Source organism: Schistocerca cancellata, unplaced genomic scaffold, assembly GCF_023864275.1.
Source record: "Schistocerca cancellata isolate TAMUIC-IGC-003103 unplaced genomic scaffold, iqSchCanc2.1 HiC_scaffold_514, whole genome shotgun sequence".
NCBI lineage: Eukaryota > Metazoa > Arthropoda > Insecta > Orthoptera > Acrididae > Schistocerca > Schistocerca cancellata.
The window spans coordinates 1-22373 of record NW_026046528.1 but is presented as its reverse complement, the minus strand read 5'-3'; the positions used below and the strand labels follow the sequence as shown (position 1 = coordinate 22373).

The 22373-nt window shown below is 54.0% G+C and overlaps 51 non-coding genes across 51 annotated transcripts; all 51 read right to left on the bottom strand.

Moving 5' to 3' along the window:
- Window positions 1-500: 500 nt before the first annotated feature.
- On the bottom strand, window positions 501-582 carry Trnal-cag (transfer RNA leucine (anticodon CAG)). Its single transcript has one exon. It is a non-coding gene; the product is annotated as a tRNA-Leu (tRNA).
- An 80-nt stretch (window positions 583-662) lies between these two features.
- Window positions 663-744, bottom strand: Trnal-aag (transfer RNA leucine (anticodon AAG)). Its single transcript has one exon. It is a non-coding gene; the product is annotated as a tRNA-Leu (tRNA).
- A 289-nt stretch (window positions 745-1033) lies between these two features.
- On the bottom strand, window positions 1034-1105 carry Trnah-gug (transfer RNA histidin (anticodon GUG)). The gene has a single exon. It is a non-coding gene; the product is annotated as a tRNA-His (tRNA).
- Window positions 1106-1800: 695 nt separating this feature from the next.
- On the bottom strand, window positions 1801-1882 carry Trnal-cag (transfer RNA leucine (anticodon CAG)). Its single transcript has one exon. It is a non-coding gene; the product is annotated as a tRNA-Leu (tRNA).
- An 80-nt stretch (window positions 1883-1962) lies between these two features.
- Window positions 1963-2044, bottom strand: Trnal-aag (transfer RNA leucine (anticodon AAG)). Its single transcript has one exon. It is a non-coding gene; the product is annotated as a tRNA-Leu (tRNA).
- Window positions 2045-2333: 289 nt separating this feature from the next.
- Trnah-gug (transfer RNA histidin (anticodon GUG)) lies at window positions 2334-2405 on the bottom strand. Its single transcript has one exon. It is a non-coding gene; the product is annotated as a tRNA-His (tRNA).
- Window positions 2406-3100: 695 nt separating this feature from the next.
- Trnal-cag (transfer RNA leucine (anticodon CAG)) lies at window positions 3101-3182 on the bottom strand. The gene has a single exon. It is a non-coding gene; the product is annotated as a tRNA-Leu (tRNA).
- Window positions 3183-3262: 80 nt separating this feature from the next.
- Window positions 3263-3344, bottom strand: Trnal-aag (transfer RNA leucine (anticodon AAG)). The gene has a single exon. It is a non-coding gene; the product is annotated as a tRNA-Leu (tRNA).
- A 289-nt stretch (window positions 3345-3633) lies between these two features.
- Window positions 3634-3705, bottom strand: Trnah-gug (transfer RNA histidin (anticodon GUG)). Its single transcript has one exon. It is a non-coding gene; the product is annotated as a tRNA-His (tRNA).
- A 695-nt stretch (window positions 3706-4400) lies between these two features.
- On the bottom strand, window positions 4401-4482 carry Trnal-cag (transfer RNA leucine (anticodon CAG)). Its single transcript has one exon. It is a non-coding gene; the product is annotated as a tRNA-Leu (tRNA).
- An 80-nt stretch (window positions 4483-4562) lies between these two features.
- On the bottom strand, window positions 4563-4644 carry Trnal-aag (transfer RNA leucine (anticodon AAG)). The gene has a single exon. It is a non-coding gene; the product is annotated as a tRNA-Leu (tRNA).
- A 289-nt stretch (window positions 4645-4933) lies between these two features.
- On the bottom strand, window positions 4934-5005 carry Trnah-gug (transfer RNA histidin (anticodon GUG)). The gene has a single exon. It is a non-coding gene; the product is annotated as a tRNA-His (tRNA).
- Window positions 5006-5700: 695 nt separating this feature from the next.
- Trnal-cag (transfer RNA leucine (anticodon CAG)) lies at window positions 5701-5782 on the bottom strand. The gene has a single exon. It is a non-coding gene; the product is annotated as a tRNA-Leu (tRNA).
- Window positions 5783-5862: 80 nt separating this feature from the next.
- On the bottom strand, window positions 5863-5944 carry Trnal-aag (transfer RNA leucine (anticodon AAG)). Its single transcript has one exon. It is a non-coding gene; the product is annotated as a tRNA-Leu (tRNA).
- Window positions 5945-6233: 289 nt separating this feature from the next.
- Trnah-gug (transfer RNA histidin (anticodon GUG)) lies at window positions 6234-6305 on the bottom strand. The gene has a single exon. It is a non-coding gene; the product is annotated as a tRNA-His (tRNA).
- Window positions 6306-7000: 695 nt separating this feature from the next.
- Trnal-cag (transfer RNA leucine (anticodon CAG)) lies at window positions 7001-7082 on the bottom strand. Its single transcript has one exon. It is a non-coding gene; the product is annotated as a tRNA-Leu (tRNA).
- Window positions 7083-7162: 80 nt separating this feature from the next.
- Window positions 7163-7244, bottom strand: Trnal-aag (transfer RNA leucine (anticodon AAG)). Its single transcript has one exon. It is a non-coding gene; the product is annotated as a tRNA-Leu (tRNA).
- Window positions 7245-7533: 289 nt separating this feature from the next.
- Window positions 7534-7605, bottom strand: Trnah-gug (transfer RNA histidin (anticodon GUG)). Its single transcript has one exon. It is a non-coding gene; the product is annotated as a tRNA-His (tRNA).
- Window positions 7606-8300: 695 nt separating this feature from the next.
- On the bottom strand, window positions 8301-8382 carry Trnal-cag (transfer RNA leucine (anticodon CAG)). The gene has a single exon. It is a non-coding gene; the product is annotated as a tRNA-Leu (tRNA).
- An 80-nt stretch (window positions 8383-8462) lies between these two features.
- Trnal-aag (transfer RNA leucine (anticodon AAG)) lies at window positions 8463-8544 on the bottom strand. The gene has a single exon. It is a non-coding gene; the product is annotated as a tRNA-Leu (tRNA).
- Window positions 8545-8833: 289 nt separating this feature from the next.
- On the bottom strand, window positions 8834-8905 carry Trnah-gug (transfer RNA histidin (anticodon GUG)). Its single transcript has one exon. It is a non-coding gene; the product is annotated as a tRNA-His (tRNA).
- Window positions 8906-9600: 695 nt separating this feature from the next.
- Window positions 9601-9682, bottom strand: Trnal-cag (transfer RNA leucine (anticodon CAG)). Its single transcript has one exon. It is a non-coding gene; the product is annotated as a tRNA-Leu (tRNA).
- An 80-nt stretch (window positions 9683-9762) lies between these two features.
- Trnal-aag (transfer RNA leucine (anticodon AAG)) lies at window positions 9763-9844 on the bottom strand. The gene has a single exon. It is a non-coding gene; the product is annotated as a tRNA-Leu (tRNA).
- A 289-nt stretch (window positions 9845-10133) lies between these two features.
- Trnah-gug (transfer RNA histidin (anticodon GUG)) lies at window positions 10134-10205 on the bottom strand. The gene has a single exon. It is a non-coding gene; the product is annotated as a tRNA-His (tRNA).
- A 695-nt stretch (window positions 10206-10900) lies between these two features.
- Window positions 10901-10982, bottom strand: Trnal-cag (transfer RNA leucine (anticodon CAG)). The gene has a single exon. It is a non-coding gene; the product is annotated as a tRNA-Leu (tRNA).
- Window positions 10983-11062: 80 nt separating this feature from the next.
- Window positions 11063-11144, bottom strand: Trnal-aag (transfer RNA leucine (anticodon AAG)). The gene has a single exon. It is a non-coding gene; the product is annotated as a tRNA-Leu (tRNA).
- Window positions 11145-11433: 289 nt separating this feature from the next.
- Window positions 11434-11505, bottom strand: Trnah-gug (transfer RNA histidin (anticodon GUG)). The gene has a single exon. It is a non-coding gene; the product is annotated as a tRNA-His (tRNA).
- A 695-nt stretch (window positions 11506-12200) lies between these two features.
- Trnal-cag (transfer RNA leucine (anticodon CAG)) lies at window positions 12201-12282 on the bottom strand. Its single transcript has one exon. It is a non-coding gene; the product is annotated as a tRNA-Leu (tRNA).
- Window positions 12283-12362: 80 nt separating this feature from the next.
- Window positions 12363-12444, bottom strand: Trnal-aag (transfer RNA leucine (anticodon AAG)). Its single transcript has one exon. It is a non-coding gene; the product is annotated as a tRNA-Leu (tRNA).
- A 289-nt stretch (window positions 12445-12733) lies between these two features.
- Trnah-gug (transfer RNA histidin (anticodon GUG)) lies at window positions 12734-12805 on the bottom strand. Its single transcript has one exon. It is a non-coding gene; the product is annotated as a tRNA-His (tRNA).
- A 695-nt stretch (window positions 12806-13500) lies between these two features.
- Trnal-cag (transfer RNA leucine (anticodon CAG)) lies at window positions 13501-13582 on the bottom strand. Its single transcript has one exon. It is a non-coding gene; the product is annotated as a tRNA-Leu (tRNA).
- Window positions 13583-13662: 80 nt separating this feature from the next.
- Trnal-aag (transfer RNA leucine (anticodon AAG)) lies at window positions 13663-13744 on the bottom strand. The gene has a single exon. It is a non-coding gene; the product is annotated as a tRNA-Leu (tRNA).
- Window positions 13745-14033: 289 nt separating this feature from the next.
- Trnah-gug (transfer RNA histidin (anticodon GUG)) lies at window positions 14034-14105 on the bottom strand. The gene has a single exon. It is a non-coding gene; the product is annotated as a tRNA-His (tRNA).
- A 695-nt stretch (window positions 14106-14800) lies between these two features.
- Trnal-cag (transfer RNA leucine (anticodon CAG)) lies at window positions 14801-14882 on the bottom strand. The gene has a single exon. It is a non-coding gene; the product is annotated as a tRNA-Leu (tRNA).
- An 80-nt stretch (window positions 14883-14962) lies between these two features.
- Window positions 14963-15044, bottom strand: Trnal-aag (transfer RNA leucine (anticodon AAG)). The gene has a single exon. It is a non-coding gene; the product is annotated as a tRNA-Leu (tRNA).
- A 289-nt stretch (window positions 15045-15333) lies between these two features.
- On the bottom strand, window positions 15334-15405 carry Trnah-gug (transfer RNA histidin (anticodon GUG)). The gene has a single exon. It is a non-coding gene; the product is annotated as a tRNA-His (tRNA).
- A 695-nt stretch (window positions 15406-16100) lies between these two features.
- On the bottom strand, window positions 16101-16182 carry Trnal-cag (transfer RNA leucine (anticodon CAG)). The gene has a single exon. It is a non-coding gene; the product is annotated as a tRNA-Leu (tRNA).
- Window positions 16183-16262: 80 nt separating this feature from the next.
- Window positions 16263-16344, bottom strand: Trnal-aag (transfer RNA leucine (anticodon AAG)). Its single transcript has one exon. It is a non-coding gene; the product is annotated as a tRNA-Leu (tRNA).
- A 289-nt stretch (window positions 16345-16633) lies between these two features.
- Window positions 16634-16705, bottom strand: Trnah-gug (transfer RNA histidin (anticodon GUG)). The gene has a single exon. It is a non-coding gene; the product is annotated as a tRNA-His (tRNA).
- A 695-nt stretch (window positions 16706-17400) lies between these two features.
- Window positions 17401-17482, bottom strand: Trnal-cag (transfer RNA leucine (anticodon CAG)). Its single transcript has one exon. It is a non-coding gene; the product is annotated as a tRNA-Leu (tRNA).
- An 80-nt stretch (window positions 17483-17562) lies between these two features.
- Window positions 17563-17644, bottom strand: Trnal-aag (transfer RNA leucine (anticodon AAG)). Its single transcript has one exon. It is a non-coding gene; the product is annotated as a tRNA-Leu (tRNA).
- A 289-nt stretch (window positions 17645-17933) lies between these two features.
- Window positions 17934-18005, bottom strand: Trnah-gug (transfer RNA histidin (anticodon GUG)). Its single transcript has one exon. It is a non-coding gene; the product is annotated as a tRNA-His (tRNA).
- A 695-nt stretch (window positions 18006-18700) lies between these two features.
- On the bottom strand, window positions 18701-18782 carry Trnal-cag (transfer RNA leucine (anticodon CAG)). The gene has a single exon. It is a non-coding gene; the product is annotated as a tRNA-Leu (tRNA).
- Window positions 18783-18862: 80 nt separating this feature from the next.
- Trnal-aag (transfer RNA leucine (anticodon AAG)) lies at window positions 18863-18944 on the bottom strand. The gene has a single exon. It is a non-coding gene; the product is annotated as a tRNA-Leu (tRNA).
- Window positions 18945-19233: 289 nt separating this feature from the next.
- Window positions 19234-19305, bottom strand: Trnah-gug (transfer RNA histidin (anticodon GUG)). Its single transcript has one exon. It is a non-coding gene; the product is annotated as a tRNA-His (tRNA).
- Window positions 19306-19999: 694 nt separating this feature from the next.
- Trnal-cag (transfer RNA leucine (anticodon CAG)) lies at window positions 20000-20081 on the bottom strand. Its single transcript has one exon. It is a non-coding gene; the product is annotated as a tRNA-Leu (tRNA).
- Window positions 20082-20161: 80 nt separating this feature from the next.
- Window positions 20162-20243, bottom strand: Trnal-aag (transfer RNA leucine (anticodon AAG)). The gene has a single exon. It is a non-coding gene; the product is annotated as a tRNA-Leu (tRNA).
- Window positions 20244-20532: 289 nt separating this feature from the next.
- Window positions 20533-20604, bottom strand: Trnah-gug (transfer RNA histidin (anticodon GUG)). The gene has a single exon. It is a non-coding gene; the product is annotated as a tRNA-His (tRNA).
- Window positions 20605-21299: 695 nt separating this feature from the next.
- Window positions 21300-21381, bottom strand: Trnal-cag (transfer RNA leucine (anticodon CAG)). The gene has a single exon. It is a non-coding gene; the product is annotated as a tRNA-Leu (tRNA).
- An 80-nt stretch (window positions 21382-21461) lies between these two features.
- On the bottom strand, window positions 21462-21543 carry Trnal-aag (transfer RNA leucine (anticodon AAG)). Its single transcript has one exon. It is a non-coding gene; the product is annotated as a tRNA-Leu (tRNA).
- Window positions 21544-21832: 289 nt separating this feature from the next.
- Window positions 21833-21904, bottom strand: Trnah-gug (transfer RNA histidin (anticodon GUG)). Its single transcript has one exon. It is a non-coding gene; the product is annotated as a tRNA-His (tRNA).
- Window positions 21905-22373: the final 469 nt, after the last annotated feature.

Here is a 22373-nt window from a genome sequence, read left to right as displayed (position 1 = left end):
ACGTGCCCCGATAAGAGGTGGACAGGTGTCGCATCTCTCTCGCCGTCACTTGTGGCCGTGATTCATACTTAACGTACATTTCTGCAAGCGTCAGCGAAGCGTCAGTCGAGCAAAGTCGGGACAAGTCGCATAAGAGGAGCAACAAAATGTGCACTTCCGGTACCGGGAATCGAACCCGGGCCTCGTGGGAGAGAGCCAGGTATCCCAGCCACTAGACGACACCGGATAACGACACAAGCGCTCCTCCAACAAACACGGCAAGCGTCCACCAGCTACTTGACGACAACTGCAAAAATTAACGTTTCCACTTTGTAGAGCGGCATGCTCGGGACGTATCTCGTGGAGACGAACGCCAGCAATCATGCGACCAAACTGCGCCGGTGAATGCTGTTGTTACACCACGCACTGTGCTACGACAATTTAAGAAAGCGACGCTCACGCTTCGCTGCGCTATTTCCTTGGCGGGCAATCAGTGCTCCTGTTTTCGAGACAGAAAACGTTGGCAGCGATGGGATTCGAACCCACGCCTCCGAAGAGACTGGTGCCTGAAACCAGCGCCTTAGACCGCTCGGCCACGCTACCTCCGCGACGCGGCGGTCACAGGAGCTGCGTTCTACCGCACGAGAACACACCGCAAATGCACAAAAACGAGAAGTAAAAATTGGCAGCGGTGGGATTCGAACCCACGCCTCCGAAGAGACTGGTGCCTTAAACCAGCGCCTTAGACCGCTCGGCCACGCTACCTGCGCCATCGTTCTTCGCGTCTCCAGAAACCACTGCACGACACAGTTTCCTGTTCTGCTGCGACTGGCTGCTCATTCATCGTACCTCAAACAACTGCCCCTTTCGACTATAGATTTAACCTCTCAGGCAGCTACCCACGCTCTGGGGCGGCCGAATTTCTTGTTGATAATGAAATGGTAGTGCAACCTGCGGCCTGCGGAACATGAGTGAAAAATGATGGGAGCATTGTGATTTCAAACACTGGGTGACTATCACGATTGCAGCAACTGCCAGGCAAAACCTTCAAAATTGCCGTGACCAGGATTCGAACCTGGGTTATTGCGGCCACAACGCAATGTCCTAACCACTAGACGATCACGGCCACGGAGGCACCCTCGGAAGCAGGTGTCGCGACTGCACCTGCAAGATACACAGCAAAGCTCAGCCCACTGTGTCAGACGCGATCTTCGTTATATGTATATGAGCAAATGAACGTGCCTGCGCTGTTAGGACACTTACGAGAGTGGTTAGCTGCCTGGCAATGTCTTGCAGTCCTCCAAGTCAGTTGACCACAGGTACGTGCCCCGATAAGAGGTGGACAGGTGTCGCATCTCTCTCGCCGTCACTTGTGGCCGTGATTCATACTTAACGTACATTTCTGCAAGCGTCAGCGAAGCGTCAGTCGAGCAAAGTCGGGACAAGTCGCATAAGAGGAGCAACAAAATGTGCACTTCCGGTACCGGGAATCGAACCCGGGCCTCGTGGGAGAGAGCCAGGTATCCCAGCCACTAGACGACACCGGATAACGACACAAGCGCTCCTCCAACAAACACGGCAAGCGTCCACCAGCTACTTGACGACAACTGCAAAAATTAACGTTTCCACTTTGTAGAGCGGCATGCTCGGGACGTATCTCGTGGAGACGAACGCCAGCAATCATGCGACCAAACTGCGCCGGTGAATGCTGTTGTTACACCACGCACTGTGCTACGACAATTTAAGAAAGCGACGCTCACGCTTCGCTGCGCTATTTCCTTGGCGGGCAATCAGTGCTCCTGTTTTCGAGACAGAAAACGTTGGCAGCGATGGGATTCGAACCCACGCCTCCGAAGAGACTGGTGCCTGAAACCAGCGCCTTAGACCGCTCGGCCACGCTACCTCCGCGACGCGGCGGTCACAGGAGCTGCGTTCTACCGCACGAGAACACACCGCAAATGCACAAAAACGAGAAGTAAAAATTGGCAGCGGTGGGATTCGAACCCACGCCTCCGAAGAGACTGGTGCCTTAAACCAGCGCCTTAGACCGCTCGGCCACGCTACCTGCGCCATCGTTCTTCGCGTCTCCAGAAACCACTGCACGACACAGTTTCCTGTTCTGCTGCGACTGGCTGCTCATTCATCGTACCTCAAACAACTGCCCCTTTCGACTATAGATTTAACCTCTCAGGCAGCTACCCACGCTCTGGGGCGGCCGAATTTCTTGTTGATAATGAAATGGTAGTGCAACCTGCGGCCTGCGGAACATGAGTGAAAAATGATGGGAGCATTGTGATTTCAAACACTGGGTGACTATCACGATTGCAGCAACTGCCAGGCAAAACCTTCAAAATTGCCGTGACCAGGATTCGAACCTGGGTTATTGCGGCCACAACGCAATGTCCTAACCACTAGACGATCACGGCCACGGAGGCACCCTCGGAAGCAGGTGTCGCGACTGCACCTGCAAGATACACAGCAAAGCTCAGCCCACTGTGTCAGACGCGATCTTCGTTATATGTATATGAGCAAATGAACGTGCCTGCGCTGTTAGGACACTTACGAGAGTGGTTAGCTGCCTGGCAATGTCTTGCAGTCCTCCAAGTCAGTTGACCACAGGTACGTGCCCCGATAAGAGGTGGACAGGTGTCGCATCTCTCTCGCCGTCACTTGTGGCCGTGATTCATACTTAACGTACATTTCTGCAAGCGTCAGCGAAGCGTCAGTCGAGCAAAGTCGGGACAAGTCGCATAAGAGGAGCAACAAAATGTGCACTTCCGGTACCGGGAATCGAACCCGGGCCTCGTGGGAGAGAGCCAGGTATCCCAGCCACTAGACGACACCGGATAACGACACAAGCGCTCCTCCAACAAACACGGCAAGCGTCCACCAGCTACTTGACGACAACTGCAAAAATTAACGTTTCCACTTTGTAGAGCGGCATGCTCGGGACGTATCTCGTGGAGACGAACGCCAGCAATCATGCGACCAAACTGCGCCGGTGAATGCTGTTGTTACACCACGCACTGTGCTACGACAATTTAAGAAAGCGACGCTCACGCTTTGCTGCGCTATTTCCTTGGCGGGCAATCAGTGCTCCTGTTTTCGAGACAGAAAACGTTGGCAGCGATGGGATTCGAACCCACGCCTCCGAAGAGACTGGTGCCTGAAACCAGCGCCTTAGACCGCTCGGCCACGCTACCTCCGCGACGCGGCGGTCACAGGAGCTGCGTTCTACCGCACGAGAACACACCGCAAATGCACAAAAACGAGAAGTAAAAATTGGCAGCGGTGGGATTCGAACCCACGCCTCCGAAGAGACTGGTGCCTTAAACCAGCGCCTTAGACCGCTCGGCCACGCTACCTGCGCCATCGTTCTTCGCGTCTCCAGAAACCACTGCACGACACAGTTTCCTGTTCTGCTGCGACTGGCTGCTCATTCATCGTACCTCAAACAACTGCCCCTTTCGACTATAGATTTAACCTCTCAGGCAGCTACCCACGCTCTGGGGCGGCCGAATTTCTTGTTGATAATGAAATGGTAGTGCAACCTGCGGCCTGCGGAACATGAGTGAAAAATGATGGGAGCATTGTGATTTCAAACACTGGGTGACTATCACGATTGCAGCAACTGCCAGGCAAAACCTTCAAAATTGCCGTGACCAGGATTCGAACCTGGGTTATTGCGGCCACAACGCAATGTCCTAACCACTAGACGATCACGGCCACGGAGGCACCCTCGGAAGCAGGTGTCGCGACTGCACCTGCAAGATACACAGCAAAGCTCAGCCCACTGTGTCAGACGCGATCTTCGTTATATGTATATGAGCAAATGAACGTGCCTGCGCTGTTAGGACACTTACGAGAGTGGTTAGCTGCCTGGCAATGTCTTGCAGTCCTCCAAGTCAGTTGACCACAGGTACGTGCCCCGATAAGAGGTGGACAGGTGTCGCATCTCTCTCGCCGTCACTTGTGGCCGTGATTCATACTTAACGTACATTTCTGCAAGCGTCAGCGAAGCGTCAGTCGAGCAAAGTCGGGACAAGTCGCATAAGAGGAGCAACAAAATGTGCACTTCCGGTACCGGGAATCGAACCCGGGCCTCGTGGGAGAGAGCCAGGTATCCCAGCCACTAGACGACACCGGATAACGACACAAGCGCTCCTCCAACAAACACGGCAAGCGTCCACCAGCTACTTGACGACAACTGCAAAAATTAACGTTTCCACTTTGTAGAGCGGCATGCTCGGGACGTATCTCGTGGAGACGAACGCCAGCAATCATGCGACCAAACTGCGCCGGTGAATGCTGTTGTTACACCACGCACTGTGCTACGACAATTTAAGAAAGCGACGCTCACGCTTTGCTGCGCTATTTCCTTGGCGGGCAATCAGTGCTCCTGTTTTCGAGACAGAAAACGTTGGCAGCGATGGGATTCGAACCCACGCCTCCGAAGAGACTGGTGCCTGAAACCAGCGCCTTAGACCGCTCGGCCACGCTACCTCCGCGACGCGGCGGTCACAGGAGCTGCGTTCTACCGCACGAGAACACACCGCAAATGCACAAAAACGAGAAGTAAAAATTGGCAGCGGTGGGATTCGAACCCACGCCTCCGAAGAGACTGGTGCCTTAAACCAGCGCCTTAGACCGCTCGGCCACGCTACCTGCGCCATCGTTCTTCGCGTCTCCAGAAACCACTGCACGACACAGTTTCCTGTTCTGCTGCGACTGGCTGCTCATTCATCGTACCTCAAACAACTGCCCCTTTCGACTATAGATTTAACCTCTCAGGCAGCTACCCACGCTCTGGGGCGGCCGAATTTCTTGTTGATAATGAAATGGTAGTGCAACCTGCGGCCTGCGGAACATGAGTGAAAAATGATGGGAGCATTGTGATTTCAAACACTGGGTGACTATCACGATTGCAGCAACTGCCAGGCAAAACCTTCAAAATTGCCGTGACCAGGATTCGAACCTGGGTTATTGCGGCCACAACGCAATGTCCTAACCACTAGACGATCACGGCCACGGAGGCACCCTCGGAAGCAGGTGTCGCGACTGCACCTGCAAGATACACAGCAAAGCTCAGCCCACTGTGTCAGACGCGATCTTCGTTATATGTATATGAGCAAATGAACGTGCCTGCGCTGTTAGGACACTTACGAGAGTGGTTAGCTGCCTGGCAATGTCTTGCAGTCCTCCAAGTCAGTTGACCACAGGTACGTGCCCCGATAAGAGGTGGACAGGTGTCGCATCTCTCTCGCCGTCACTTGTGGCCGTGATTCATACTTAACGTACATTTCTGCAAGCGTCAGCGAAGCGTCAGTCGAGCAAAGTCGGGACAAGTCGCATAAGAGGAGCAACAAAATGTGCACTTCCGGTACCGGGAATCGAACCCGGGCCTCGTGGGAGAGAGCCAGGTATCCCAGCCACTAGACGACACCGGATAACGACACAAGCGCTCCTCCAACAAACACGGCAAGCGTCCACCAGCTACTTGACGACAACTGCAAAAATTAACGTTTCCACTTTGTAGAGCGGCATGCTCGGGACGTATCTCGTGGAGACGAACGCCAGCAATCATGCGACCAAACTGCGCCGGTGAATGCTGTTGTTACACCACGCACTGTGCTACGACAATTTAAGAAAGCGACGCTCACGCTTTGCTGCGCTATTTCCTTGGCGGGCAATCAGTGCTCCTGTTTTCGAGACAGAAAACGTTGGCAGCGATGGGATTCGAACCCACGCCTCCGAAGAGACTGGTGCCTGAAACCAGCGCCTTAGACCGCTCGGCCACGCTACCTCCGCGACGCGGCGGTCACAGGAGCTGCGTTCTACCGCACGAGAACACACCGCAAATGCACAAAAACGAGAAGTAAAAATTGGCAGCGGTGGGATTCGAACCCACGCCTCCGAAGAGACTGGTGCCTTAAACCAGCGCCTTAGACCGCTCGGCCACGCTACCTGCGCCATCGTTCTTCGCGTCTCCAGAAACCACTGCACGACACAGTTTCCTGTTCTGCTGCGACTGGCTGCTCATTCATCGTACCTCAAACAACTGCCCCTTTCGACTATAGATTTAACCTCTCAGGCAGCTACCCACGCTCTGGGGCGGCCGAATTTCTTGTTGATAATGAAATGGTAGTGCAACCTGCGGCCTGCGGAACATGAGTGAAAAATGATGGGAGCATTGTGATTTCAAACACTGGGTGACTATCACGATTGCAGCAACTGCCAGGCAAAACCTTCAAAATTGCCGTGACCAGGATTCGAACCTGGGTTATTGCGGCCACAACGCAATGTCCTAACCACTAGACGATCACGGCCACGGAGGCACCCTCGGAAGCAGGTGTCGCGACTGCACCTGCAAGATACACAGCAAAGCTCAGCCCACTGTGTCAGACGCGATCTTCGTTATATGTATATGAGCAAATGAACGTGCCTGCGCTGTTAGGACACTTACGAGAGTGGTTAGCTGCCTGGCAATGTCTTGCAGTCCTCCAAGTCAGTTGACCACAGGTACGTGCCCCGATAAGAGGTGGACAGGTGTCGCATCTCTCTCGCCGTCACTTGTGGCCGTGATTCATACTTAACGTACATTTCTGCAAGCGTCAGCGAAGCGTCAGTCGAGCAAAGTCGGGACAAGTCGCATAAGAGGAGCAACAAAATGTGCACTTCCGGTACCGGGAATCGAACCCGGGCCTCGTGGGAGAGAGCCAGGTATCCCAGCCACTAGACGACACCGGATAACGACACAAGCGCTCCTCCAACAAACACGGCAAGCGTCCACCAGCTACTTGACGACAACTGCAAAAATTAACGTTTCCACTTTGTAGAGCGGCATGCTCGGGACGTATCTCGTGGAGACGAACGCCAGCAATCATGCGACCAAACTGCGCCGGTGAATGCTGTTGTTACACCACGCACTGTGCTACGACAATTTAAGAAAGCGACGCTCACGCTTTGCTGCGCTATTTCCTTGGCGGGCAATCAGTGCTCCTGTTTTCGAGACAGAAAACGTTGGCAGCGATGGGATTCGAACCCACGCCTCCGAAGAGACTGGTGCCTGAAACCAGCGCCTTAGACCGCTCGGCCACGCTACCTCCGCGACGCGGCGGTCACAGGAGCTGCGTTCTACCGCACGAGAACACACCGCAAATGCACAAAAACGAGAAGTAAAAATTGGCAGCGGTGGGATTCGAACCCACGCCTCCGAAGAGACTGGTGCCTTAAACCAGCGCCTTAGACCGCTCGGCCACGCTACCTGCGCCATCGTTCTTCGCGTCTCCAGAAACCACTGCACGACACAGTTTCCTGTTCTGCTGCGACTGGCTGCTCATTCATCGTACCTCAAACAACTGCCCCTTTCGACTATAGATTTAACCTCTCAGGCAGCTACCCACGCTCTGGGGCGGCCGAATTTCTTGTTGATAATGAAATGGTAGTGCAACCTGCGGCCTGCGGAACATGAGTGAAAAATGATGGGAGCATTGTGATTTAAAACACTGGGTGACTATCACGATTGCAGCAACTGCCAGGCAAAACCTTCAAAATTGCCGTGACCAGGATTCGAACCTGGGTTATTGCGGCCACAACGCAATGTCCTAACCACTAGACGATCACGGCCACGGAGGCACCCTCGGAAGCAGGTGTCGCGACTGCACCTGCAAGATACACAGCAAAGCTCAGCCCACTGTGTCAGACGCGATCTTCGTTATATGTATATGAGCAAATGAACGTGCCTGCGCTGTTAGGACACTTACGAGAGTGGTTAGCTGCCTGGCAATGTCTTGCAGTCCTCCAAGTCAGTTGACCACAGGTACGTGCCCCGATAAGAGGTGGACAGGTGTCGCATCTCTCTCGCCGTCACTTGTGGCCGTGATTCATACTTAACGTACATTTCTGCAAGCGTCAGCGAAGCGTCAGTCGAGCAAAGTCGGGACAAGTCGCATAAGAGGAGCAACAAAATGTGCACTTCCGGTACCGGGAATCGAACCCGGGCCTCGTGGGAGAGAGCCAGGTATCCCAGCCACTAGACGACACCGGATAACGACACAAGCGCTCCTCCAACAAACACGGCAAGCGTCCACCAGCTACTTGACGACAACTGCAAAAATTAACGTTTCCACTTTGTAGAGCGGCATGCTCGGGACGTATCTCGTGGAGACGAACGCCAGCAATCATGCGACCAAACTGCGCCGGTGAATGCTGTTGTTACACCACGCACTGTGCTACGACAATTTAAGAAAGCGACGCTCACGCTTTGCTGCGCTATTTCCTTGGCGGGCAATCAGTGCTCCTGTTTTCGAGACAGAAAACGTTGGCAGCGATGGGATTCGAACCCACGCCTCCGAAGAGACTGGTGCCTGAAACCAGCGCCTTAGACCGCTCGGCCACGCTACCTCCGCGACGCGGCGGTCACAGGAGCTGCGTTCTACCGCACGAGAACACACCGCAAATGCACAAAAACGAGAAGTAAAAATTGGCAGCGGTGGGATTCGAACCCACGCCTCCGAAGAGACTGGTGCCTTAAACCAGCGCCTTAGACCGCTCGGCCACGCTACCTGCGCCATCGTTCTTCGCGTCTCCAGAAACCACTGCACGACACAGTTTCCTGTTCTGCTGCGACTGGCTGCTCATTCATCGTACCTCAAACAACTGCCCCTTTCGACTATAGATTTAACCTCTCAGGCAGCTACCCACGCTCTGGGGCGGCCGAATTTCTTGTTGATAATGAAATGGTAGTGCAACCTGCGGCCTGCGGAACATGAGTGAAAAATGATGGGAGCATTGTGATTTCAAACACTGGGTGACTATCACGATTGCAGCAACTGCCAGGCAAAACCTTCAAAATTGCCGTGACCAGGATTCGAACCTGGGTTATTGCGGCCACAACGCAATGTCCTAACCACTAGACGATCACGGCCACGGAGGCACCCTCGGAAGCAGGTGTCGCGACTGCACCTGCAAGATACACAGCAAAGCTCAGCCCACTGTGTCAGACGCGATCTTCGTTATATGTATATGAGCAAATGAACGTGCCTGCGCTGTTAGGACACTTACGAGAGTGGTTAGCTGCCTGGCAATGTCTTGCAGTCCTCCAAGTCAGTTGACCACAGGTACGTGCCCCGATAAGAGGTGGACAGGTGTCGCATCTCTCTCGCCGTCACTTGTGGCCGTGATTCATACTTAACGTACATTTCTGCAAGCGTCAGCGAAGCGTCAGTCGAGCAAAGTCGGGACAAGTCGCATAAGAGGAGCAACAAAATGTGCACTTCCGGTACCGGGAATCGAACCCGGGCCTCGTGGGAGAGAGCCAGGTATCCCAGCCACTAGACGACACCGGATAACGACACAAGCGCTCCTCCAACAAACACGGCAAGCGTCCACCAGCTACTTGACGACAACTGCAAAAATTAACGTTTCCACTTTGTAGAGCGGCATGCTCGGGACGTATCTCGTGGAGACGAACGCCAGCAATCATGCGACCAAACTGCGCCGGTGAATGCTGTTGTTACACCACGCACTGTGCTACGACAATTTAAGAAAGCGACGCTCACGCTTTGCTGCGCTATTTCCTTGGCGGGCAATCAGTGCTCCTGTTTTCGAGACAGAAAACGTTGGCAGCGATGGGATTCGAACCCACGCCTCCGAAGAGACTGGTGCCTGAAACCAGCGCCTTAGACCGCTCGGCCACGCTACCTCCGCGACGCGGCGGTCACAGGAGCTGCGTTCTACCGCACGAGAACACACCGCAAATGCACAAAAACGAGAAGTAAAAATTGGCAGCGGTGGGATTCGAACCCACGCCTCCGAAGAGACTGGTGCCTTAAACCAGCGCCTTAGACCGCTCGGCCACGCTACCTGCGCCATCGTTCTTCGCGTCTCCAGAAACCACTGCACGACACAGTTTCCTGTTCTGCTGCGACTGGCTGCTCATTCATCGTACCTCAAACAACTGCCCCTTTCGACTATAGATTTAACCTCTCAGGCAGCTACCCACGCTCTGGGGCGGCCGAATTTCTTGTTGATAATGAAATGGTAGTGCAACCTGCGGCCTGCGGAACATGAGTGAAAAATGATGGGAGCATTGTGATTTCAAACACTGGGTGACTATCACGATTGCAGCAACTGCCAGGCAAAACCTTCAAAATTGCCGTGACCAGGATTCGAACCTGGGTTATTGCGGCCACAACGCAATGTCCTAACCACTAGACGATCACGGCCACGGAGGCACCCTCGGAAGCAGGTGTCGCGACTGCACCTGCAAGATACACAGCAAAGCTCAGCCCACTGTGTCAGACGCGATCTTCGTTATATGTATATGAGCAAATGAACGTGCCTGCGCTGTTAGGACACTTACGAGAGTGGTTAGCTGCCTGGCAATGTCTTGCAGTCCTCCAAGTCAGTTGACCACAGGTACGTGCCCCGATAAGAGGTGGACAGGTGTCGCATCTCTCTCGCCGTCACTTGTGGCCGTGATTCATACTTAACGTACATTTCTGCAAGCGTCAGCGAAGCGTCAGTCGAGCAAAGTCGGGACAAGTCGCATAAGAGGAGCAACAAAATGTGCACTTCCGGTACCGGGAATCGAACCCGGGCCTCGTGGGAGAGAGCCAGGTATCCCAGCCACTAGACGACACCGGATAACGACACAAGCGCTCCTCCAACAAACACGGCAAGCGTCCACCAGCTACTTGACGACAACTGCAAAAATTAACGTTTCCACTTTGTAGAGCGGCATGCTCGGGACGTATCTCGTGGAGACGAACGCCAGCAATCATGCGACCAAACTGCGCCGGTGAATGCTGTTGTTACACCACGCACTGTGCTACGACAATTTAAGAAAGCGACGCTCACGCTTTGCTGCGCTATTTCCTTGGCGGGCAATCAGTGCTCCTGTTTTCGAGACAGAAAACGTTGGCAGCGATGGGATTCGAACCCACGCCTCCGAAGAGACTGGTGCCTGAAACCAGCGCCTTAGACCGCTCGGCCACGCTACCTCCGCGACGCGGCGGTCACAGGAGCTGCGTTCTACCGCACGAGAACACACCGCAAATGCACAAAAACGAGAAGTAAAAATTGGCAGCGGTGGGATTCGAACCCACGCCTCCGAAGAGACTGGTGCCTTAAACCAGCGCCTTAGACCGCTCGGCCACGCTACCTGCGCCATCGTTCTTCGCGTCTCCAGAAACCACTGCACGACACAGTTTCCTGTTCTGCTGCGACTGGCTGCTCATTCATCGTACCTCAAACAACTGCCCCTTTCGACTATAGATTTAACCTCTCAGGCAGCTACCCACGCTCTGGGGCGGCCGAATTTCTTGTTGATAATGAAATGGTAGTGCAACCTGCGGCCTGCGGAACATGAGTGAAAAATGATGGGAGCATTGTGATTTCAAACACTGGGTGACTATCACGATTGCAGCAACTGCCAGGCAAAACCTTCAAAATTGCCGTGACCAGGATTCGAACCTGGGTTATTGCGGCCACAACGCAATGTCCTAACCACTAGACGATCACGGCCACGGAGGCACCCTCGGAAGCAGGTGTCGCGACTGCACCTGCAAGATACACAGCAAAGCTCAGCCCACTGTGTCAGACGCGATCTTCGTTATATGTATATGAGCAAATGAACGTGCCTGCGCTGTTAGGACACTTACGAGAGTGGTTAGCTGCCTGGCAATGTCTTGCAGTCCTCCAAGTCAGTTGACCACAGGTACGTGCCCCGATAAGAGGTGGACAGGTGTCGCATCTCTCTCGCCGTCACTTGTGGCCGTGATTCATACTTAACGTACATTTCTGCAAGCGTCAGCGAAGCGTCAGTCGAGCAAAGTCGGGACAAGTCGCATAAGAGGAGCAACAAAATGTGCACTTCCGGTACCGGGAATCGAACCCGGGCCTCGTGGGAGAGAGCCAGGTATCCCAGCCACTAGACGACACCGGATAACGACACAAGCGCTCCTCCAACAAACACGGCAAGCGTCCACCAGCTACTTGACGACAACTGCAAAAATTAACGTTTCCACTTTGTAGAGCGGCATGCTCGGGACGTATCTCGTGGAGACGAACGCCAGCAATCATGCGACCAAACTGCGCCGGTGAATGCTGTTGTTACACCACGCACTGTGCTACGACAATTTAAGAAAGCGACGCTCACGCTTTGCTGCGCTATTTCCTTGGCGGGCAATCAGTGCTCCTGTTTTCGAGACAGAAAACGTTGGCAGCGATGGGATTCGAACCCACGCCTCCGAAGAGACTGGTGCCTGAAACCAGCGCCTTAGACCGCTCGGCCACGCTACCTCCGCGACGCGGCGGTCACAGGAGCTGCGTTCTACCGCACGAGAACACACCGCAAATGCACAAAAACGAGAAGTAAAAATTGGCAGCGGTGGGATTCGAACCCACGCCTCCGAAGAGACTGGTGCCTTAAACCAGCGCCTTAGACCGCTCGGCCACGCTACCTGCGCCATCGTTCTTCGCGTCTCCAGAAACCACTGCACGACACAGTTTCCTGTTCTGCTGCGACTGGCTGCTCATTCATCGTACCTCAAACAACTGCCCCTTTCGACTATAGATTTAACCTCTCAGGCAGCTACCCACGCTCTGGGGCGGCCGAATTTCTTGTTGATAATGAAATGGTAGTGCAACCTGCGGCCTGCGGAACATGAGTGAAAAATGATGGGAGCATTGTGATTTCAAACACTGGGTGACTATCACGATTGCAGCAACTGCCAGGCAAAACCTTCAAAATTGCCGTGACCAGGATTCGAACCTGGGTTATTGCGGCCACAACGCAATGTCCTAACCACTAGACGATCACGGCCACGGAGGCACCCTCGGAAGCAGGTGTCGCGACTGCACCTGCAAGATACACAGCAAAGCTCAGCCCACTGTGTCAGACGCGATCTTCGTTATATGTATATGAGCAAATGAACGTGCCTGCGCTGTTAGGACACTTACGAGAGTGGTTAGCTGCCTGGCAATGTCTTGCAGTCCTCCAAGTCAGTTGACCACAGGTACGTGCCCCGATAAGAGGTGGACAGGTGTCGCATCTCTCTCGCCGTCACTTGTGGCCGTGATTCATACTTAACGTACATTTCTGCAAGCGTCAGCGAAGCGTCAGTCGAGCAAAGTCGGGACAAGTCGCATAAGAGGAGCAACAAAATGTGCACTTCCGGTACCGGGAATCGAACCCGGGCCTCGTGGGAGAGAGCCAGGTATCCCAGCCACTAGACGACACCGGATAACGACACAAGCGCTCCTCCAACAAACACGGCAAGCGTCCACCAGCTACTTGACGACAACTGCAAAAATTAACGTTTCCACTTTGTAGAGCGGCATGCTCGGGACGTATCTCGTGGAGACGAACGCCAGCAATCATGCGACCAAACTGCGCCGGTGAATGCTGTTGTTACACCACGCACTGTGCTACGACAATTTAAGAAAGCGACGCTCACGCTTTGCTGCGCTATTTCCTTGGCGGGCAATCAGTGCTCCTGTTTTCGAGACAGAAAACGTTGGCAGCGATGGGATTCGAACCCACGCCTCCGAAGAGACTGGTGCCTGAAACCAGCGCCTTAGACCGCTCGGCCACGCTACCTCCGCGACGCGGCGGTCACAGGAGCTGCGTTCTACCGCACGAGAACACACCGCAAATGCACAAAAACGAGAAGTAAAAATTGGCAGCGGTGGGATTCGAACCCACGCCTCCGAAGAGACTGGTGCCTTAAACCAGCGCCTTAGACCGCTCGGCCACGCTACCTGCGCCATCGTTCTTCGCGTCTCCAGAAACCACTGCACGACACAGTTTCCTGTTCTGCTGCGACTGGCTGCTCATTCATCGTACCTCAAACAACTGCCCCTTTCGACTATAGATTTAACCTCTCAGGCAGCTACCCACGCTCTGGGGCGGCCGAATTTCTTGTTGATAATGAAATGGTAGTGCAACCTGCGGCCTGCGGAACATGAGTGAAAAATGATGGGAGCATTGTGATTTCAAACACTGGGTGACTATCACGATTGCAGCAACTGCCAGGCAAAACCTTCAAAATTGCCGTGACCAGGATTCGAACCTGGGTTATTGCGGCCACAACGCAATGTCCTAACCACTAGACGATCACGGCCACGGAGGCACCCTCGGAAGCAGGTGTCGCGACTGCACCTGCAAGATACACAGCAAAGCTCAGCCCACTGTGTCAGACGCGATCTTCGTTATATGTATATGAGCAAATGAACGTGCCTGCGCTGTTAGGACACTTACGAGAGTGGTTAGCTGCCTGGCAATGTCTTGCAGTCCTCCAAGTCAGTTGACCACAGGTACGTGCCCCGATAAGAGGTGGACAGGTGTCGCATCTCTCTCGCCGTCACTTGTGGCCGTGATTCATACTTAACGTACATTTCTGCAAGCGTCAGCGAAGCGTCAGTCGAGCAAAGTCGGGACAAGTCGCATAAGAGGAGCAACAAAATGTGCACTTCCGGTACCGGGAATCGAACCCGGGCCTCGTGGGAGAGAGCCAGGTATCCCAGCCACTAGACGACACCGGATAACGACACAAGCGCTCCTCCAACAAACACGGCAAGCGTCCACCAGCTACTTGACGACAACTGCAAAAATTAACGTTTCCACTTTGTAGAGCGGCATGCTCGGGACGTATCTCGTGGAGACGAACGCCAGCAATCATGCGACCAAACTGCGCCGGTGAATGCTGTTGTTACACCACGCACTGTGCTACGACAATTTAAGAAAGCGACGCTCACGCTTTGCTGCGCTATTTCCTTGGCGGGCAATCAGTGCTCCTGTTTTCGAGACAGAAAACGTTGGCAGCGATGGGATTCGAACCCACGCCTCCGAAGAGACTGGTGCCTGAAACCAGCGCCTTAGACCGCTCGGCCACGCTACCTCCGCGACGCGGCGGTCACAGGAGCTGCGTTCTACCGCACGAGAACACACCGCAAATGCACAAAAACGAGAAGTAAAAATTGGCAGCGGTGGGATTCGAACCCACGCCTCCGAAGAGACTGGTGCCTTAAACCAGCGCCTTAGACCGCTCGGCCACGCTACCTGCGCCATCGTTCTTCGCGTCTCCAGAAACCACTGCACGACACAGTTTCCTGTTCTGCTGCGACTGGCTGCTCATTCATCGTACCTCAAACAACTGCCCCTTTCGACTATAGATTTAACCTCTCAGGCAGCTACCCACGCTCTGGGGCGGCCGAATTTCTTGTTGATAATGAAATGGTAGTGCAACCTGCGGCCTGCGGAACATGAGTGAAAAATGATGGGAGCATTGTGATTTCAAACACTGGGTGACTATCACGATTGCAGCAACTGCCAGGCAAAACCTTCAAAATTGCCGTGACCAGGATTCGAACCTGGGTTATTGCGGCCACAACGCAATGTCCTAACCACTAGACGATCACGGCCACGGAGGCACCCTCGGAAGCAGGTGTCGCGACTGCACCTGCAAGATACACAGCAAAGCTCAGCCCACTGTGTCAGACGCGATCTTCGTTATATGTATATGAGCAAATGAACGTGCCTGCGCTGTTAGGACACTTACGAGAGTGGTTAGCTGCCTGGCAATGTCTTGCAGTCCTCCAAGTCAGTTGACCACAGGTACGTGCCCCGATAAGAGGTGGACAGGTGTCGCATCTCTCTCGCCGTCACTTGTGGCCGTGATTCATACTTAACGTACATTTCTGCAAGCGTCAGCGAAGCGTCAGTCGAGCAAAGTCGGGACAAGTCGCATAAGAGGAGCAACAAAATGTGCACTTCCGGTACCGGGAATCGAACCCGGGCCTCGTGGGAGAGAGCCAGGTATCCCAGCCACTAGACGACACCGGATAACGACACAAGCGCTCCTCCAACAAACACGGCAAGCGTCCACCAGCTACTTGACGACAACTGCAAAAATTAACGTTTCCACTTTGTAGAGCGGCATGCTCGGGACGTATCTCGTGGAGACGAACGCCAGCAATCATGCGACCAAACTGCGCCGGTGAATGCTGTTGTTACACCACGCACTGTGCTACGACAATTTAAGAAAGCGACGCTCACGCTTTGCTGCGCTATTTCCTTGGCGGGCAATCAGTGCTCCTGTTTTCGAGACAGAAAACGTTGGCAGCGATGGGATTCGAACCCACGCCTCCGAAGAGACTGGTGCCTGAAACCAGCGCCTTAGACCGCTCGGCCACGCTACCTCCGCGACGCGGCGGTCACAGGAGCTGCGTTCTACCGCACGAGAACACACCGCAAATGCACAAAAACGAGAAGTAAAAATTGGCAGCGGTGGGATTCGAACCCACGCCTCCGAAGAGACTGGTGCCTTAAACCAGCGCCTTAGACCGCTCGGCCACGCTACCTGCGCCATCGTTCTTCGCGTCTCCAGAAACCACTGCACGACACAGTTTCCTGTTCTGCTGCGACTGGCTGCTCATTCATCGTACCTCAAACAACTGCCCCTTTCGACTATAGATTTAACCTCTCAGGCAGCTACCCACGCTCTGGGGCGGCCGAATTTCTTGTTGATAATGAAATGGTAGTGCAACCTGCGGCCTGCGGAACATGAGTGAAAAATGATGGGAGCATTGTGATTTCAAACACTGGGTGACTATCACGATTGCAGCAACTGCCAGGCAAAACCTTCAAAATTGCCGTGACCAGGATTCGAACCTGGGTTATTGCGGCCACAACGCAATGTCCTAACCACTAGACGATCACGGCCACGGAGGCACCCTCGGAAGCAGGTGTCGCGACTGCACCTGCAAGATACACAGCAAAGCTCAGCCCACTGTGTCAGACGCGATCTTCGTTATATGTATATGAGCAAATGAACGTGCCTGCGCTGTTAGGACACTTACGAGAGTGGTTAGCTGCCTGGCAATGTCTTGCAGTCCTCCAAGTCAGTTGACCACAGGTACGTGCCCCGATAAGAGGTGGACAGGTGTCGCATCTCTCTCGCCGTCACTTGTGGCCGTGATTCATACTTAACGTACATTTCTGCAAGCGTCAGCGAAGCGTCAGTCGAGCAAAGTCGGGACAAGTCGCATAAGAGGAGCAACAAAATGTGCACTTCCGGTACCGGGAATCGAACCCGGGCCTCGTGGGAGAGAGCCAGGTATCCCAGCCACTAGACGACACCGGATAACGACACAAGCGCTCCTCCAACAAACACGGCAAGCGTCCACCAGCTACTTGACGACAACTGCAAAAATTAACGTTTCCACTTTGTAGAGCGGCATGCTCGGGACGTATCTCGTGGAGACGAACGCCAGCAATCATGCGACCAAACTGCGCCGGTGAATGCTGTTGTTACACCACGCACTGTGCTACGACAATTTAAGAAAGCGACGCTCACGCTTTGCTGCGCTATTTCCTTGGCGGGCAATCAGTGCTCCTGTTTTCGAGACAGAAAACGTTGGCAGCGATGGGATTCGAACCCACGCCTCCGAAGAGACTGGTGCCTGAAACCAGCGCCTTAGACCGCTCGGCCACGCTACCTCCGCGACGCGGCGGTCACAGGAGCTGCGTTCTACCGCACGAGAACACACCGCAAATGCACAAAAACGAGAAGTAAAAATTGGCAGCGGTGGGATTCGAACCCACGCCTCCGAAGAGACTGGTGCCTTAAACCAGCGCCTTAGACCGCTCGGCCACGCTACCTGCGCCATCGTTCTTCGCGTCTCCAGAAACCACTGCACGACACAGTTTCCTGTTCTGCTGCGACTGGCTGCTCATTCATCGTACCTCAAACAACTGCCCCTTTCGACTATAGATTTAACCTCTCAGGCAGCTACCCACGCTCTGGGGCGGCCGAATTTCTTGTTGATAATGAAATGGTAGTGCAACCTGCGGCCTGCGGAACATGAGTGAAAAATGATGGGAGCATTGTGATTTCAAACACTGGGTGACTATCACGATTGCAGCAACTGCCAGGCAAAACCTTCAAAATTGCCGTGACCAGGATTCGAACCTGGGTTATTGCGGCCACAACGCAATGTCCTAACCACTAGACGATCACGGCCACGGAGGCACCCTCGGAAGCAGGTGTCGCGACTGCACCTGCAAGATACACAGCAAAGCTCAGCCCACTGTGTCAGACGCGATCTTCGTTATATGTATATGAGCAAATGAACGTGCCTGCGCTGTTAGGACACTTACGAGAGTGGTTAGCTGCCTGGCAATGTCTTGCAGTCCTCCAAGTCAGTTGACCACAGGTACGTGCCCCGATAAGAGGTGGACAGGTGTCGCATCTCTCTCGCCGTCACTTGTGGCCGTGATTCATACTTAACGTACATTTCTGCAAGCGTCAGCGAAGCGTCAGTCGAGCAAAGTCGGGACAAGTCGCATAAGAGGAGCAACAAAATGTGCACTTCCGGTACCGGGAATCGAACCCGGGCCTCGTGGGAGAGAGCCAGGTATCCCAGCCACTAGACGACACCGGATAACGACACAAGCGCTCCTCCAACAAACACGGCAAGCGTCCACCAGCTACTTGACGACAACTGCAAAAATTAACGTTTCCACTTTGTAGAGCGGCATGCTCGGGACGTATCTCGTGGAGACGAACGCCAGCAATCATGCGACCAAACTGCGCCGGTGAATGCTGTTGTTACACCACGCACTGTGCTACGACAATTTAAGAAAGCGACGCTCACGCTTTGCTGCGCTATTTCCTTGGCGGGCAATCAGTGCTCCTGTTTTCGAGACAGAAAACGTTGGCAGCGATGGGATTCGAACCCACGCCTCCGAAGAGACTGGTGCCTGAAACCAGCGCCTTAGACCGCTCGGCCACGCTACCTCCGCGACGCGGCGGTCACAGGAGCTGCGTTCTACCGCACGAGAACACACCGCAAATGCACAAAAACGAGAAGTAAAAATTGGCAGCGGTGGGATTCGAACCCACGCCTCCGAAGAGACTGGTGCCTTAAACCAGCGCCTTAGACCGCTCGGCCACGCTACCTGCGCCATCGTTCTTCGCGTCTCCAGAAACCACTGCACGACACAGTTTCCTGTTCTGCTGCGACTGGCTGCTCATTCATCGTACCTCAAACAACTGCCCCTTTCGACTATAGATTTAACCTCTCAGGCAGCTACCCACGCTCTGGGGCGGCCGAATTTCTTGTTGATAATGAAATGGTAGTGCAACCTGCGGCCTGCGGAACATGAGTGAAAAATGATGGGAGCATTGTGATTTCAAACACTGGGTGACTATCACGATTGCAGCAACTGCCAGGCAAAACCTTCAAAATTGCCGTGACCAGGATTCGAACCTGGGTTATTGCGGCCACAACGCAATGTCCTAACCACTAGACGATCACGGCCACGGAGGCACCCTCGGAAGCAGGTGTCGCGACTGCACCTGCAAGATACACAGCAAAGCTCAGCCCACTGTGTCAGACGCGATCTTCGTTATATGTATATGAGCAAATGAACGTGCCTGCGCTGTTAGGACACTTACGAGAGTGGTTAGCTGCCTGGCAATGTCTTGCAGTCCTCCAAGTCAGTTGACCACAGGTACGTGCCCCGATAAGAGGTGGACAGGTGTCGCATCTCTCTCGCCGTCACTTGTGGCCGTGATTCATACTTAACGTACATTTCTGCAAGCGTCAGCGAAGCGTCAGTCGAGCAAAGTCGGGACAAGTCGCATAAGAGGAGCAACAAAATGTGCACTTCCGGTACCGGGAATCGAACCCGGGCCTCGTGGGAGAGAGCCAGGTATCCAGCCACTAGACGACACCGGATAACGACACAAGCGCTCCTCCAACAAACACGGCAAGCGTCCACCAGCTACTTGACGACAACTGCAAAAATTAACGTTTCCACTTTGTAGAGCGGCATGCTCGGGACGTATCTCGTGGAGACGAACGCCAGCAATCATGCGACCAAACTGCGCCGGTGAATGCTGTTGTTACACCACGCACTGTGCTACGACAATTTAAGAAAGCGACGCTCACGCTTTGCTGCGCTATTTCCTTGGCGGGCAATCAGTGCTCCTGTTTTCGAGACAGAAAACGTTGGCAGCGATGGGATTCGAACCCACGCCTCCGAAGAGACTGGTGCCTGAAACCAGCGCCTTAGACCGCTCGGCCACGCTACCTCCGCGACGCGGCGGTCACAGGAGCTGCGTTCTACCGCACGAGAACACACCGCAAATGCACAAAAACGAGAAGTAAAAATTGGCAGCGGTGGGATTCGAACCCACGCCTCCGAAGAGACTGGTGCCTTAAACCAGCGCCTTAGACCGCTCGGCCACGCTACCTGCGCCATCGTTCTTCGCGTCTCCAGAAACCACTGCACGACACAGTTTCCTGTTCTGCTGCGACTGGCTGCTCATTCATCGTACCTCAAACAACTGCCCCTTTCGACTATAGATTTAACCTCTCAGGCAGCTACCCACGCTCTGGGGCGGCCGAATTTCTTGTTGATAATGAAATGGTAGTGCAACCTGCGGCCTGCGGAACATGAGTGAAAAATGATGGGAGCATTGTGATTTCAAACACTGGGTGACTATCACGATTGCAGCAACTGCCAGGCAAAACCTTCAAAATTGCCGTGACCAGGATTCGAACCTGGGTTATTGCGGCCACAACGCAATGTCCTAACCACTAGACGATCACGGCCACGGAGGCACCCTCGGAAGCAGGTGTCGCGACTGCACCTGCAAGATACACAGCAAAGCTCAGCCCACTGTGTCAGACGCGATCTTCGTTATATGTATATGAGCAAATGAACGTGCCTGCGCTGTTAGGACACTTACGAGAGTGGTTAGCTGCCTGGCAATGTCTTGCAGTCCTCCAAGTCAGTTGACCACAGGTACGTGCCCCGATAAGAGGTGGACAGGTGTCGCATCTCTCTCGCCGTCACTTGTGGCCGTGATTCATACTTAACGTACATTTCTGCAAGCGTCAGCGAAGCGTCAGTCGAGCAAAGTCGGGACAAGTCGCATAAGAGGAGCAACAAAATGTGCACTTCCGGTACCGGGAATCGAACCCGGGCCTCGTGGGAGAGAGCCAGGTATCCCAGCCACTAGACGACACCGGATAACGACACAAGCGCTCCTCCAACAAACACGGCAAGCGTCCACCAGCTACTTGACGACAACTGCAAAAATTAACGTTTCCACTTTGTAGAGCGGCATGCTCGGGACGTATCTCGTGGAGACGAACGCCAGCAATCATGCGACCAAACTGCGCCGGTGAATGCTGTTGTTACACCACGCACTGTGCTACGACAATTTAAGAAAGCGACGCTCACGCTTTGCTGCGCTATTTCCTTGGCGGGCAATCAGTGCTCCTGTTTTCGAGACAGAAAACGTTGGCAGCGATGGGATTCGAACCCACGCCTCCGAAGAGACTGGTGCCTGAAACCAGCGCCTTAGACCGCTCGGCCACGCTACCTCCGCGACGCGGCGGTCACAGGAGCTGCGTTCTACCGCACGAGAACACACCGCAAATGCACAAAAACGAGAAGTAAAAATTGGCAGCGGTGGGATTCGAACCCACGCCTCCGAAGAGACTGGTGCCTTAAACCAGCGCCTTAGACCGCTCGGCCACGCTACCTGCGCCATCGTTCTTCGCGTCTCCAGAAACCACTGCACGACACAGTTTCCTGTTCTGCTGCGACTGGCTGCTCATTCATCGTACCTCAAACAACTGCCCCTTTCGACTATAGATTTAACCTCTCAGGCAGCTACCCACGCTCTGGGGCGGCCGAATTTCTTGTTGATAATGAAATGGTAGTGCAACCTGCGGCCTGCGGAACATGAGTGAAAAATGATGGGAGCATTGTGATTTCAAACACTGGGTGACTATCACGATTGCAGCAACTGCCAGGCAAAACCTTCAAAATTGCCGTGACCAGGATTCGAACCTGGGTTATTGCGGCCACAACGCAATGTCCTAACCACTAGACGATCACGGCCACGGAGGCACCCTCGGAAGCAGGTGTCGCGACTGCACCTGCAAGATACACAGCAAAGCTCAGCCCACTGTGTCAGACGCGATCTTCGTTATATGTATATGAGCAAATGAACGTGCCTGCGCTGTTAGGGACACTTACGAGAGTGGTTAGCTGCCTGGCAATGTCTTGCAGTCCTCCAAGTCAGTTGACCACAGGTACGTGCCCCGATAAGAGGTGGACAGGTGTCGCATCTCTCTCGCCGTCACTTGTGGCCGTGATTCATACTTAACGTACATTTCTGCAAGCGTCAGCGAAGCGTCAGTCGAGCAAAGTCGGGACAAGTCGCATAAGAGGAGCAACAAAATGTGCACTTCCGGTACCGGGAATCGAACCCGGGCCTCGTGGGAGAGAGCCAGGTATCCAGCCACTAGACGACACCGGATAACGACACAAGCGCTCCTCCAACAAACACGGCAAGCGTCCACCAGCT